We start from the raw sequence: 15,593 nt of genomic DNA on the forward strand, positions 1-15,593 counted from the left end.
AAACACGAAAAAACAACAACGCGAGGACGTGGAATAAGTACAGTGTTATTGGACGCTCAGGAAAGGAAAGAAAAGAGGATTTCACATTTCGAGCGTAGCTCTTCATCAGAAATATAGAAAAAGTCCAAAGAAAGGAAGACGGAGACAGAAAATCACCAACGATGCCCACGCGGTCACATATTACTTTCTATAAAGATATACTCGCATTATACATGGATACATAAACGGCCTATATTATAACAGAGAGCATTGCACAGGACTTGACTATATTCAGTCTTCCATTTCCATCACACGACCGCCTTCTTTATCACCATTATTCTCTTTCTCATTACACTCTTCTCTATCATTCATTAATCACATCCATCACTTACGTCACTCAACATCATTGCTATTACACTCATTTCAATAACATCCTTCTCTAATTCATACTAGGGACGAGCTGAGACCCTGGTGTTGTTGAACAATTAAATGGAGACCACAGAGGCTGGACAGGAGTCTATGGGTCTAAGTGTCTTCTGCTACAGTCTCGGCTGGCCAAAGCCTTGTGAGTGGATTTGGTAGATGGAAATTGAAAGAAGCCCATTGTATATATGTGTGTGTGTTTGTCTCCCACCATTGCTTGACAACTGGTATTGGTGTGTTTACATCCCTGTAACTCAGCAGTTTGGCAAAAGTGAACGATAGAATAAGTACCAGGCTTTAAAAAAAATAAGTACTAGAGTTGATTCATTTGAGTAAAATTTCTTCAAAGCATGCCCCAGCATGGCCACACTCTAATGATTGAAACAGGGATAAAAAGATATGAATATATATATATTTAGATAGATATTCGCATACACACTAATGTAAAATAAAAATAATTCTCCATCACTTTTGACAATGAGTATTCAATCAACTGAGGTACCTCTCCACTGTTTTAGTAAAGTGGCTGAGTATCCCATAGACATGTTTACCTCAAACATAATCCTCTGATACAATTAGCATGATCAAGAGTAAGCAACCACACTAGGCATTCAAATTACATGTACAGTCAATATGACAAGACTTCAATACAGCATCTGTCTTCAGTCGCAAAGCTTGTGGTGACCTGGTGCTATGAGAAAAGATACTTGCTCAAGATGCCATACTGTAGCAATGAACCTGGGTGTTTCATGATGGTGAAGCAAACTTCTTAGCTACACGAATATACCTTGTACATATGCTAAGACAATGAGAGAGCTTTGACTTTAATGTGGTTAATTGACCCCAAAATTCACAACCAAATTTCTTTGAATCACACACTGTCACTTAAAAAAACAAAACGAAACAGAAACGTACTTCTAAGTACAAAAAGCAGGATGTACTCATCTGGAATGCTTTTGATAATGGGTTTTCTTAACCAGGGCTTAACTGGAACTTAACAACACCAACTATATACTCGTACAATCGCAGTTCTACACAAATCCCCACTTTATGCAAGATTAGTTTACACAGTCATTCAAATGTTTATATAATTATACAGACAACTCCACTTCATGTAAATAAGATGCACAGAACCAAAAACGATTATCAGGTGGATTGGTATCAAAATGTGGACATGCATGGCTTAGTGGTTAGGGTATCAGCATCATGATCATAAGATTGTGGTTTTGATTCCTGGGCCAGGCAACATGTTGTATTCTTAAGCAAAACACTTTACTTCACCTTGCTCCAGTCCATTCAGCTGGCAAAAATGAGTAATCCTGTGAGAGACTGGCGTCCCATCCAGGTGGGGAATATATACGCCATGAAACAGGGAAACTGGCCCTTGTGAGTCAGAAGGACTTGAGAATGGAACTTCACCTTTTTTTAAGGTATCAAAATGGTTAAGTAGAATAATATTTATGTTTTTTTCAGAGCTCCTTTTCAGATTCTTTATCTGTATCTCCCAAGGGAAGCAGAACTGCCTCAATGAATAGCTTTGTCAAATGAGCAGCATCTGAGCTGGGTCATATTAATTACAAACTGACCTCTTCCTAGTTGCCTATGTGTGAATTCCTGGTGAGAAGCATTCCTTATCAGCTGTTCAATGCTGTAGGGCTTTTTCTAGAGAAAATTTGCATAGTGAATTTAGGGTAACTAAGTAGTGTGGGCCAAACACTCCTTTCTCTTCTTGTGAACACAGGGGACTGCCACAATATGCAGAAGATGGGTACAAGCGTAGAAACTGGCCAGTATAAAAAATTGTGGGCTGCCCTTGCAGCCGTGAAAGTTCATCTGCCTTCATTCATTAAGTTGCACCATTGACTGTTTGGCACTCAGGGTGGGCTGGAACATACTTTATCAATTGGAATTGACAAACTGGCTCTAATTACACATGCAAGCATCTTTGTGTAGGTAACTAGGGAGACTACTCCAGAAAGGTACAAGTAGAAATTCCAGCTCTTTTCTTTTTTTGCATCTGTCTATTTTTTAACAACTCCCCTCATGGTAAACTAAGTGTTATTCCTAACATGGCCACCCAGTTAACATCATGTGATCCATGAGTACCTTTATTTGGGTGGAAAGCCTCACATGATGCTTGATTTAACCCACATACCCAAAGATAATATCATGCTTTTAGTTGGGTGGAATGACTCATTTAACACCACCTCTACATAAAACCTTGTATACTTTCAATTGGGAAAGCCTCATATGATGCCTGGTTTAACCCCGTTCCCAAGATTATCTTTGAGTGTTTTTAGTCGGGTGGGAGACCACACATGACGTCCATTTTAAACTCTCACATCAAATGATCCTTGGGTACCTTTAGTTGAGTGATAGGCATATTACACTAGCCAGTTTAAAAGTGCCATTACACTCAGGCCTCGGGCACCTTCAGCTTTAGCATAATGCTTCCTGTCCTGCATACATTAACATTCAGAATGGGTATCAGTAATATCAGTCTCACCAGTATGAAACCATGGCAACCAAAGGTTATGAGCATTTTCTCTCATTTCCTTGAATAACTTATAAACAAGCCAATAAGAAAGACTCTAGATGATTAGTCAACCCCCAAGAAACAACAGCCAAATCTCCCTCATATTCTACTGTCTTAACAAAAAATAAAAATCATATTAAATAACACAGCTTGAGAATTATTACATCTGGCAAAAACCCTACAAAAAAAAAAAAAGAAGAAAAATACAGGATGGTTATTATGATAATCCCTGGGCTAAAACAACAACAGTACTAAATAAACAGTAAGGGGATTAAATTTGAACACATTTCACTTGGAGGGACAAATGTGAAAAACACATAAACAAAAAATTACAAATTGGAAGGGAAGGACAGGCTCTCATCATCATCATCATCATCATCACCACCATTTAATGTCAACTTTTCCATGCTCTCATGGGTCAGATGGAATTTGTTGAAGCAGATTTTCTACAGTCGGATGTCCTTCCACTCACCAACCCTCACCTATTTCCCCACAGTCAGACATGCTCATTTACAACCATCACATCATGCCAAGAAGAGGGCACACAAATACACATACACACAGTGAGCGTCATTAAATTTCCCTCCCTCAAACCAACTCACAAGGATTAGGTGGGCCTGGAATGATAGAGTATGCTTGCCCAAGGTACTGCGCTGTGAAACTGGGTGCATATATATATATATATCATCATCATCATCATCGTTTAACGTCCGCTTTCCATGCTAGCATGGGTTGGACGATTTGACTGAGGACTGGTGCAACCGGATGGCTACACCAGGCTCCAATCTAATTTGGCAGAGTTTCTACAGCTGGATGCCCTTCCTAACGCCAACCACTCAGAGAGTGTAGTGGGTGCTTTTACGTGTCACCCGCACGAAAACGGCCACGCTCGATGTTTGTTTTTATGTTCACTTATAACAAAAACAATTTTACATTAATCTGATGAGTTCCTATACTTTTGTATTCAAAATTGCTGTCAACAACATTCTTGTTTAAGAATAAAATATACATCTACATACTCACTGTATCCACACACACATGTATGAATGAAAAATCATACAAATCTCATTATCACTGAACATTATGAGCATAGTGATAATGAATGAAGTGCAATTTCAAAAAAATATATACATGACAAAAGTTGTTTGTTTAACCCTAGGTCAATCTCGATTTAACAGAACTATGATCAAAGGTGGTCCATCATGACCATTTCATGTTCACCCACTACACTCTCTGAGTGGTTGGCGTTAAGAAGGGCATCCAGCTGTAGAAACTCTGCCAAATTAGATTGGAGCCTGGTGTTGCCATCCGGTTTCACCAGTCCTCAGTCAAATCGTCCAACCCATGCTAGCATGGAAGGCGGACGTTAAACGATGATGATGTTCTTTTTCTTTTCCAGATGAAATCTGTATAAGACTACACCAGCCAATGTATCCAATCATTTTTAACATAGAAGACTGGAAGATATGAATGAGGTGTGGCCACTGCTCAAATGAATATACATATACAAAGCTATTGCTGAAAACAAACTATCATATTATGGAAATTGCATGGAAGCCCAGTGATAAAATTTGAAAATTTATCTCCCTTCAATTCTGGTGTTTTCTCAAATAAACAAACATGCACATTAACGCAGAAAAACATGTATATATATTCAGACACATACTGAAACATCATAAATAAATGGAAATATCTCATATCAGAAAAGTTTGAAGTTTTTTAATTCATTTCTTTTCTGCTGTGTACTGAAAGAAATTTCACAAACACACATGCCAAGTATAGATCTAGGAAGACCATAGTTTAAATGAGGACTTAATAGATATGTAAAGTGGTTTATAGATCATCAAAGGGAGTATTGTGAGTGCATGTGGACAAGTTCTGAATAAATATATATTTACAGGTCTTATCTGTCCAGTCATAATATTCATTTATATTTATTATTTACATAATTTTTTCATATCTTGTAGATCAATGAAAGAACTAACAAAGAAGAAAATTAGTCCAAATCCTTTTAGAGACAAAATTTTTCAAGGAATTTTCTCAGTTATATTATCCATCATGAACTGAAGTAGATAAACTGTAGGCAGTAAAATCATTTACACATGCCTAGGTGTAAGTCATAAATAACTTTTGATAAATATATGGGTGAAGTGCTGTCATTTTTTCATGGTGCAGGCTTACAAGCAATGCGATAAATAAATCATTGACAAAATCTTCAGTAAATAAACAAAGAAGTTTTGTTTTAACCTAAATAAAATATTAAAACAATTTAAATGAACATTTCCCTCATATTTAATTCTCTTTGGATCTAATTCTTCAAAGTATTTTCGATAAAACTTTAATTATTCATATTGTACAAGTAATTATTCGTATTGTATCAGGCTGTAATGAAAGCTCTGTCCATTTTTTTGAAGGATAATTATAAGACATGATTACATCAATCTAGCTTCTAAATGATATTAGTAGCTATTTAAATCACTAAAATATTTCTTCTTTCAGATGGTTCAAATATACACTCCAAGAGCACATATGGCATGCTTTGCTGTTTGAATTCCAGAAGGGGAATACAGCAAGTTCAGCAGCATGATCACTCAAAAGCACTTATGGAAATGTTGTGGTGAATGAAAGGACATGCAGAAGATGGTTTTTCACATTTCAAAAAAGGTGTCTTTGGTCTGAAAGATGAAGCAAAAGAAGGATGCCCCAAAGGACTCAATTCTGAGGAATTACAAGCTACTGTTGATGAAAATCCATCCATTACAAACCAGGGAACTGAGTCAGGAGTTTAATGTGAGCCATATGACCACCTATCATGAAAAAATAAGGCTTGGCAAAGTTCTGTTTTGAAAATAATCAGAAGAAACTTTGGCATATGATAGATAGTAGAGGTAACTGAGACTTTTTGTTCGAGATTGTAGTAGTAGAGAATGTGATGCTCCTCTGTGAGACAGAATTTGCAAAACCTAAATCTGTTCCTGAATGAGAAATGTATTTTTAAATATCCATAGGTCAAGAGGTAAATTTTTTTTATGTTGTCGTAGAATGGGGAGGAGTGGGAGATTATGAATATGATGGTATCTGTGCATGAAGTTGTATGTCTTTTGGGGATGATGTTGGAAGGTCATGGAAGGTCTACATTGAAGAGAGTATGAGGATGGATCCCTGTGATATAACCATCTAGAGATTTAAGTTCTGGAAGTTTAGTAATATTGATGGCAGTTAGAATGGTAAATGTGAGAGGAGTTCCTTTGAAGGTGTCATGTACCTTGTGTGCGTGGTGGTTGAATGTAATGGTTTGGTGAGTATGGTCATGGATGAGTATTTTAAAACTTGAGATTATCCATAGAATGATGTTACTTCATTTGGGTTTTAGAAATGCTATGAATTTGCTCAGTTTTTAGATTCTAGGAACTTGACATAGCTGACAGAAGCAGTTGCCTACAGTGTTGAGTGGAGTGATTCTTAGAAGTACCAGGTGTTTAAGGTATATGTTTGTAATTTTGTCTAACTCTGACACTTTTAAGTTTTTAGAAAAAGTGCTAGTTAATCAAGTACTGTGGAAGCTGTCGTGGCCAGTCACTTCCCATCCTCAGTGGTTACTAGTATGGCTTCAACTGCAGCCAGCTCTACTGTTGTTCTTGTGTCACTCACAAGTGATCTCCTGCCTTTGAAAACTTTAGGAAAACGCAGTATTGTTGAACCTGACTGACATCATCAAAGCCCTCAAATGTTTTGCATAAGAAACCCTGATTTAAAGAGATTATTGAAGGCTGTCATAGAGAATACAAGCATTTTTGATCTCTAGTACAGAAAGTACACAAAAGAGTGCCAGAGAAACTTTAGATAATGATTAACAATGAAGATTTGACAAAAGAAAAAAAAAACTGTTTTGTGGAGATAGAAATCCAAGGAGAGAAAATAGATCAGGGAAGAACATTATGACACCCCAAGTAAGGGATTCATCAAAAAAAAAAAAAAAAAAAAAAAAAGATCAGACACCATGGCAAAATTTATTTCTGATTGATTCAATAAACCAGATGTCAATGCACTCAGAAACTATAAAGTCCAGTGACTCTCACCTACAATAAACACCATAGAAACCAGGTGATACAATCATAACATCAGAAACAAGTCTTTTATGTTTTGAGTTCAATTCCCACTGAGGTCAACTGCCTTTCATTCTTCCAGTGTCAATAAAATAAAATATCAGTCAAGCACTAGGGTTGAGTTTAATCAACAGACAGTTGAGTCTGTCAGGATTATTACTGTGGATCTCAAATGAAGTTTTTAGAGCTGCTTGTGCTTTAAGGGCAGATGAATGTATAACCATCAAATGGCCACAGCATGAGGGGCAGTGGCCATAGGTATAATTAGCCTTGAAAGACATTGAGTTTGATCAATGTCAACAGAAATCCATTTCTTAAAACAAGATCTTGGAAGGCTGAATGACTAAAGAAATATATTATTCCAAATATAATATTAAGGAATAATAAAGATACTGTAAAGTATAGTTTTAATAAAACATCATCATTTAACATCCATTTTCCATGCTGGCATGAATTAGATGGTTTAACTGGTCAGGGGCCATCCCAAGATCCATTGTCTGTTCTGGTATGGTTTCTATGGCTGGATACTCATTCTAATGCCAACCACAAAGTGTACTGGGTGCATTTTATGTAGCACCAGCTCCAGTATCAATTCTGCTGTGATGGACAGGTCTTCCCGATTAAAGCAATTTGCCAGAAATCTCAGTCCTTAGTCATCTCCTTTATAAGGCTCGGTGTCTAGAGAGAGGCCTTTTTCATGTCTTAATAATTAGTAAGAAGAGCAAAATCAGTGACCATTGCCATTATAAATTAGGTGGCAGATTAAGACTACCATACAAGTGTCCTTTAAGCAGGCTTCTATACTTTCAGGCTATCATATTTCATCGAGTACTAGTCAACTGTAGTAGACACTTGCTCAACGTCACACATTGAGAGTAAATTGGAGACAATGTAATTGTGTGATACACATACACACTGAGAAACACACATGCAAATGGATCTCTGTTGATTTTGATAATGAATATTTAGTTGTTTGATTAAATCAACTACATACACATTGAATTAAGGTACATGTGGTAAAGTATTCCACAGGCATGTGTATACTTAATGTAATTCTCAGGCAGAATCAGTGTAAGATAAAGTGTTACAAGGATGGACCTTTGAATCACAGGTTCAATCCATCAGGAAGCTTCCAAACAGCTTGTATACCTGGATTAACCCACAATGCTTAGGTTGACCTAAGGCCATGACAAATGACATTTACCTTAAACAATACGCAGTGGGGTCAAATCTAGGATCCCGTCCCACAATTGCAATACAAACTTCTTAACAGTATATATATATTTGTTTGTTTCACTCATTAGACTGTGGCCATGCTGGGGCACCGCCTTGAGGAATTTTAGTTGAACTAATTGACCCCAGTACTTATTTTTGAAGCCCGATACTTATTCTATCAGTATCTTTTGCCAAACTGCTAAGTTATGAGGACATAAACACACCATCACCAATTGGTAGTGGGTGTCAAACACAGACACAAAGGTACACACACACATATATATATACAAAGGGCTTCCTTCAGTTTTCGTCTACCAAATCCATTCACAAGGCTTTGGTCAGCCTGAGGCTATAGTAGAAGACACTTGCCCAAGGTGCAATGCAGTGGGACTGAACCCAGAACCATGTGGCTGGGAAGTAAACTTCTCACCACACAGCCATGCCTGTACCTATATATATATATATATACTCTAATATTAAACAGTGACAATGAGTGCTCAGGGGATGGGGCACTGGCAGATGATGAAAGGTTAGTGTGACAGTGTGCCAAAGAGGCAGAAACAGGGGTCTTGTTGTAGAGGAAGTACATGTCACAGAGAGAGAGAGAGAGACTAAGTCAGGAACAGGTGTGTTGCTGTAGAAGAGATACATGGTTAACAAGTCAGAGGGAGAGAGTGGAAGAAAGCAGGGGAAAAATAGTGAAGTGACAGGGCATGCTTACAAGAAATGGGGATCAGAATATAAATGGGATGGTAGAGTAGAGCAAGGGAGAGATAAGTGGTGGTAAAGTGGAAGGGTATACCCTCAAGATATGGGGTCAGAATATAAATGGTAGGGTATTGCCAAGGTGCATGGGTAGGGAGTAGAGACTTCACATTAATGCAAAGAGTGTGAGGATGAGGAGAGGAGAGATGTTTGGTTTGTTGGGGTAGGGTGTGGGAAAAGTTTTATTGTTGTTACATGTGGATGGAACCCACAATGCATCTAGAACTCAGTCTCACTGAAGTGGGTGGATCTTCTTGAGAACCTCATATTGCCAGATATCTTGGTCCATTGTCATCTTCGTGAGGCCCAACATCCTGAGATCAGTCCTCACCGCTTCATCCCATGTCTTCCTGGGTTTCCCTTTTTCACTGGTGCCATCCACTCTCAGTGATCAGCATTTCTTTATACAGCTGTCTTCATTTATATGCATCACATGTCCAAACCAACGCAGTCTTCTTACTTGCATGCTGCATCTGATTCCTCTTATTCCCAACTTTTCTTTCAATACATTTGCTCTTTTGTTGTACATGCATACCGACGTTGCACATCTAACAGAGCATACTACCTTCATTCCTCTCAAGTCTATGCATGCCTTCTACATTCAGAGCCCATGTCTCACTACCATGGAGTGAGTAAAGCTGTTCATACACAAGCATCATATAATCTACCTTTCATACCAGGAATTTCTCCTCCAATTCTGCTATAGATTCTGCAACAAGAGCAAGGTCATCAGCATATACTAGTTCCCACAGGTATCCCATTTTGAATTTCTGTTATGGCCTGGAAGACTATGATGAATAATAGTGGACTGAGAACTGAGCCCTGGTGGACCCCTACTTGTATGCTAAATTTATCACTGTATTCATGGCCAACTCTCACCCTGCTGACAGCATTGCTGTACATGGCTTGTACAGCTCTAACAAGCCACTCATCTACTCCTAACAGATAGCAGAAGCATGGGACTCTATCAAAAGCTTTCTCCAGGTTGACAATAACAGCAACTGGAAAGAATGATTTATGAAGAGCAACACCAAACCTATTCAGAGATGTCTGTAGCACGCAATGAGATGAAGGGTAAACTTTCAGTCACATTCTGGCTTCTCTCTATCAGTCAAGTGGAGTTTGGATTTGGAATAAAGATAGGACGCAGCAACATCCATTCCTTGTCATCACAACTATCACTACTGTCATCATTAACACTACCATCACCACAACTATCATCACTACAACCACTACCAACACTATCATCATCATCACAAAAATCATTACTATCACTGTTTGTTTATCAATACACTATCATGTGGCATCTTGCCCCTCATCACCACCACCATCTTCATCTTGTGAGGTTCAATGGTTCCAGATCAAAACTCAATCCCTGCCCCACTGTCCTTTGCTGGTTTTAGCGTTCTTGAATAACCTCAGAGATGTGGAGTTTTGTGAAGTTAAAGGCTGATGATGTATATAATAAAACAAAGGGTCACCATGACATCTCCTGGCAAAATGTGAGGCAAGAGAAGGAATTTCTGAAGTCTGTAATTCTGGGGAAGAAAAATAGAATGAAGTGTTTCATACAGCATCAAGTTACTGGACCAGGTGATGAAAGTTGAGGAGAGAGTTACAGCCCAGTTAATTAGGAACAAAATTAGACTAGATGAAATGCAGTTTGACTTTGTTTTGGGGAGAAACTGCAAGAGATTTAGCTAAAAACAAGCCATTGTACTTGGCATTTGTTGATTTAGAGAAAGCCTTCAACAGAGTATCTCACTTTTATATGGTGGTCTCTGAGGAAGCTAGGGGTAGACAAATGGTCAGTGAAAGCAGTACAGGGGTGCTGTTAGTAAGGTAAGAGTTAGCCATAAGTACAGAGATGAATTTAGTGCATAGTTAGATTTTCACGAAGGGTCATTCTTCATTTCGCTCCTATCTATCATCCTCCAGGCCATAACAGAGGAATTTAAGACTGGAAGCCCACGGGAACTACTATATGCTGATGATGTTGCCCTCATAGCAGAATCTGTAACAGAATTAGAAAAGAAATCCCAGGTTTAGAAAAAACCTGGAATCAAAGGGTTTTCAAGTTAACATAGCAGCAAAGACTAAGGTCTTAGTAAGCAAGAAATTGACAGGACTGTTCTCCCTTCAGGTAAACAGCCCTGCTCAATATGTACGAAAGGTGTAGGCAGGAATTCCATTCAGTGTATGCAGTGCAAGCTATGGCTACATGAGGTGCAGAGGAATAGTAGGAAGGTTAACAGAGAAAGTAGTGTTTGCATGTGGTAGATGTACAAGATGCTATAAAGACTACAGATTTCCTTAAATGTCTCAGAGGTACTCTTGTAGTTGTAGATAATTTCTGCTACCTAGGCAACTTAATTAGCAGTGGAGGAAGTTGTACAGAAAGTGTAATTGCTAGAACAAGAATAGGATGGAGAAAGTTCAGAGAGCTTTTATCTCTATTGGCAACCAAAAGTCACTCTCTCTGAGTGAAAAGAAGATTGTGTGACACATGTGTACAAACTACAATGCTACATGATAATGAGACATGGGCCCTGAATGCAGATGACATGCAAAGACTAGACAGCAACGAAGCTGGTATGTTCCACTGGATGTGCAATGTCAGTGTACATGTGTGATAGAACATCTGTGTATTGAGAGAAAAATTGAGCATAAGAAGAATTATATGAAGTACGCAAGAGATGAGACTGTGCTGGTTTGGTTATGTGATGTAGATGAATAAGGACAGTTGCATAAAGTGCCAATCACTTAAAGCAGAGGGAAGTTGTGGAAGAGGGAGACCCAGGTAGATATGGGATGGAGTACTGAAGGCTGATCTCTAAACACTGAGCCTTACGAAGGAGAGTCCAGAGAACTGAAATATGTGGCTAATTGCTGTACTCAAGACCCACTATCACAGCAGAATTTATATCCTAAAACCAAGGTGACATATAAAAAGCACTGGTGATGCTGCCACATAAAAAGCACCCAGTACACTCTGTAAAGTGGAAGAGCATCAAGTCATAGAAGCCAAGACAAAACAGAAATATGGAATCTGGACATTAAATGATGATGATATAGGAAATTAGATATAGTCAGTGATGAAAGACAAGGCTGATGGTATGAATGGAGCCAGGATAGCAGTGGTGGGCAAGTAGCCTTTTCAGGAGTATAACAACACCAACCAGCAAGGAAAATTCTATAATGTTGCTATCCTCACTCAATCTAACAACTAAATCTTCTAAAAGCTCTCTTTTCCCTTTAAAATAAAGACCACATAAAATCACTGAAAGATCTTCTACACTGCTAAATTTAGCAGCAAAAATTCCTGCTTTTGTTGAAATAGTTTCTTTGCAGTATTTGCCAAAGTACTACAAAAATAAGTTTTAGAGGTTAAAGAACAACTTAACAAAGATGAAATGCTAATTAACCCTTTCACTGCAAAATTAAATTTCAGATTTGTTCCAGTGATGTTAGATATCTACCAAAAACAGAATTGGTATTTTCTGCAAGTCATACTGCTTCAATAAACTTGACATATCTCAAACAGAAAATAGTTTCAAACATGACATTTATGAAGAAAAGATAGATTTGTACAGAAAACTGCTTTCTGTAGTTAAGAGTAATAAAATTTTGAGTGGGATATATCTGTTTTCTGAAGTAAAAAGGGTTAATAAGCCTGTACCATCTGGGATGTGACTTGCTGAAAAGATGCAATCAGTACAAGCAATAGGTATGCAAAAGATGCTGTAGAATCTGTAATAGACTTAAGAAGAGCGAGTGGACATTACAGCGTAAGCTGATGTATGTGTAGGAGAGATGACTGCACTGGTATGGAGTTATGATATCACTGGGTGTTAAGAAATGGTTGAAAAAATACCATATTCTGACTGGGAGCTAGTTAAGAGAGTGTCAGAGTCAGATTTCTAGATATTAAAGCACGAAGAAAAGGTTTCACAATCAAGGCAAACGATATTATGTCGTACAACAAACCTATCCAACCTGTATCAGAAAGAAAACTCGGATGCTACAATTATGAATATGATGGCATCACATATCATTGAGAGAGAAGTAGGGAATACATGCACAGAGTGACTCAGCCAGTCAACACGTACGTATTGTATCCATAGAGCTAACATCCTCAATCTGTACTCACGTATCTTCTAAACATTATCTAATCTGCCCAACTAACATCAACTATGTTACATACTGTCAATCTTTACAGATAGATACTATGTCTGTTCGTACAGTTAGAATCTATATCCTCAGCCTATCTATGGTCAATATTTACATAAAGAATGTCTCTATAATCAACGTCTACAGAGTCCATCTATACAACCACCACTACACACTGTATCTATTTATCCAGTCAACCGCTAGACACCGTGCTTGTCTATACAATGAACATGTTTACTGGGTCTATCGATTTCCGTGGTCAACATATACAAACTCTGTCCATCAATAGTCAATATCTATACATATATATATATATATAAGTATGTATGTATCCAAGGAGACAATTCCGCTGGCTGATGTTTTATATAACTTTTCAAAATCGACTAACACACATATCACTTTTGTATAGCTCAAAATAAAAATAGGAAGATATCAAAACCAACCACACAAAAGATGAAACATCTCCATCATTAATATAAACTCAGTTAAAATTAGAGGCTTGATACTATATGTATATTTACATACATACACATATTTACTGTAATATATATATATAGTAAATATAAAGGTGGATTTATACATCGATTACATATATACTTACAGTCAATCCAAACGTTGAAGTTATTCTGCTCAATAGAGTCACGACTCCATAAGCCATCTGGCGGTGTCCACTAAATTCTGTACCTGTCCTAAAGAAAACCCACTCAGGGGCCGATAATTGAAGCTGTGTTTTTTTTTTTCTTTTCTTTTATAGTTGTTATCTCAGAAATTTAGAGACTGTAGCGTAGAAGACGAATGATTTCAAGTAATTTCAAGTGACGGAATATCTTTTTTTATGGTTATCACTGTGACCGGGTGGTTTGTTTGTGGTAACGTAGTCGTGTTAGAATCATTCACTGTCCGTCTGGCCGCCCGGCTAAGGATGACGTGATGACAAGGGAGTTGATCGGTCAACCGGTCTAAGCAGGTGGCGTTGGTAGCAACCTAAGGGGGAAACAACTCTACCTCCAACTCTACTGTACTTCATTCAGCTCGTTTTTCTTTTTCCTCTTCCATCTGCTCTCCTCCTCCTCCTTTTCCTGTTTCTTTTACCACTCTCCTTCTTTATCCCCCTTCCCTACTGCCACCACTGCTGCTTGCCTCCGATTTCACTTCTTTCTTTGTTCCTTTCTTCTTCTCTTTCCTTCTATCTCACTTCTTTGTTTTATACATTTTTGTTCTCTCTTTCTACCTGCTCTTCTTCGTTTATTATTGTTGTTCTTAGTTTAATGCAGATTCTTTGTAGTTTTCATTTAACGTCATTGAGGACCCGAATGAGTGTCACCGCACCACTCTTAAGACTTGTGTTGGTAGTTAAAAAGCTTGCGCATGAAGTGGTGTGACTGAAGTGGCTGTTTGTTGTGGTGTGGTGGTAGCAACATTTGTGTGGCAATGGCTGAAGTGGCGAGGTGGTAGTTGCAGTTGCATGTTAGGTCTGGTAGTTATAATGTTGCTGTTGTTCTTGTTTAGCTCAGTGGTAATGATGGCGGCGGCGGCTGTAGCGGCGTGTTAGTTGTAGTATTAGTGCAGTGGTAGTTTATAACAATATGGTGATGAGCCCTAGGTCAACCTTGAGCAAGCAGACCTTTGATCAAAGACATTCAAGCAAATGACCATACCTTTTTCATTCATTCATTCTTTTCTTTTCTTTTTTTTCTACTGTTGGATAAGCTTATTCTAGACTACATTATCCAATGTCCATTTTTAAAGTCGGTACAGACGTGATTTGAGGGAGAATTTGGCTGCTGTTTCTACGAGGTCGGTCGACTATGTTGAGATTTCCACGTTAGCTCGTACGTATAGTGGTGTAGTAGTTGTAGCTGCAGTGGTGTGGTATTGCTATTTGTACTGGTGTGCTGGTCGTCACAATGGTGGTGGTGGTGGTGGTGGTAAGTGAGGTAGTAAAATTGTGGTTGTAGTTATGTGCTGGTGACTGTGGTGGATTAATAGCGCATGTGGTGCTGTCTGTACTTATACAGCGATGGCTGGTGTTGTCGTGGTAGTAGTAGATGTGGTAATGGTGGTGGTGGTGGTTGCAATGGTACAATAGTAGTGGCTGAGATAAGAGCAGTTCAAGTGTTATCAGGTATCTATAGTATTACGAGGATAGTTGTAGAGCTAAGAACGTAGTAGTAGTAGTAGTAGTAGTAGTAGTAGTAGTAGCTGTTTTTGTCAAGCCTGAGGTTGTTCTGATGGAGCAGACTTATGCACAAAGTCATTCCAGCTGTGACCATCCCGTCTTTTTTCCTTAAGTGCAGGAGCCCCAGAACCACATTATCCATGTGTTCTTTTCTAAGATAGGATGGGATTTGAGGGAGATTTGGTTGCTATTTTTTGTTAGTTGTGTGACTGCGTACAGG

The 15,593-nt window shown here is 38.3% G+C and overlaps 1 protein-coding gene across 1 annotated transcript in view; it reads right to left on the bottom strand.

The window, feature by feature from the left end:
- LOC106876409 (zinc finger protein 271) overlaps positions 1-15,273 on the bottom strand; it is a 25,369-nt gene extending 10,096 nt beyond the window's left edge. The window contains exon 1 of the mRNA XM_014924943.2: positions 13,796-15,273. The gene's annotated coding sequence lies outside the window, so the exon portion shown is untranslated. The remainder of the gene's footprint in view (positions 1-13,795) is intronic.
- Between the last annotated feature and the right edge of the window lie 320 nt (positions 15,274-15,593).

The sequence above is a fragment of the Octopus bimaculoides genome, chromosome 20 (assembly GCF_001194135.2).
Source record: "Octopus bimaculoides isolate UCB-OBI-ISO-001 chromosome 20, ASM119413v2, whole genome shotgun sequence".
NCBI classification, from domain to species: domain Eukaryota; kingdom Metazoa; phylum Mollusca; class Cephalopoda; order Octopoda; family Octopodidae; genus Octopus; species Octopus bimaculoides.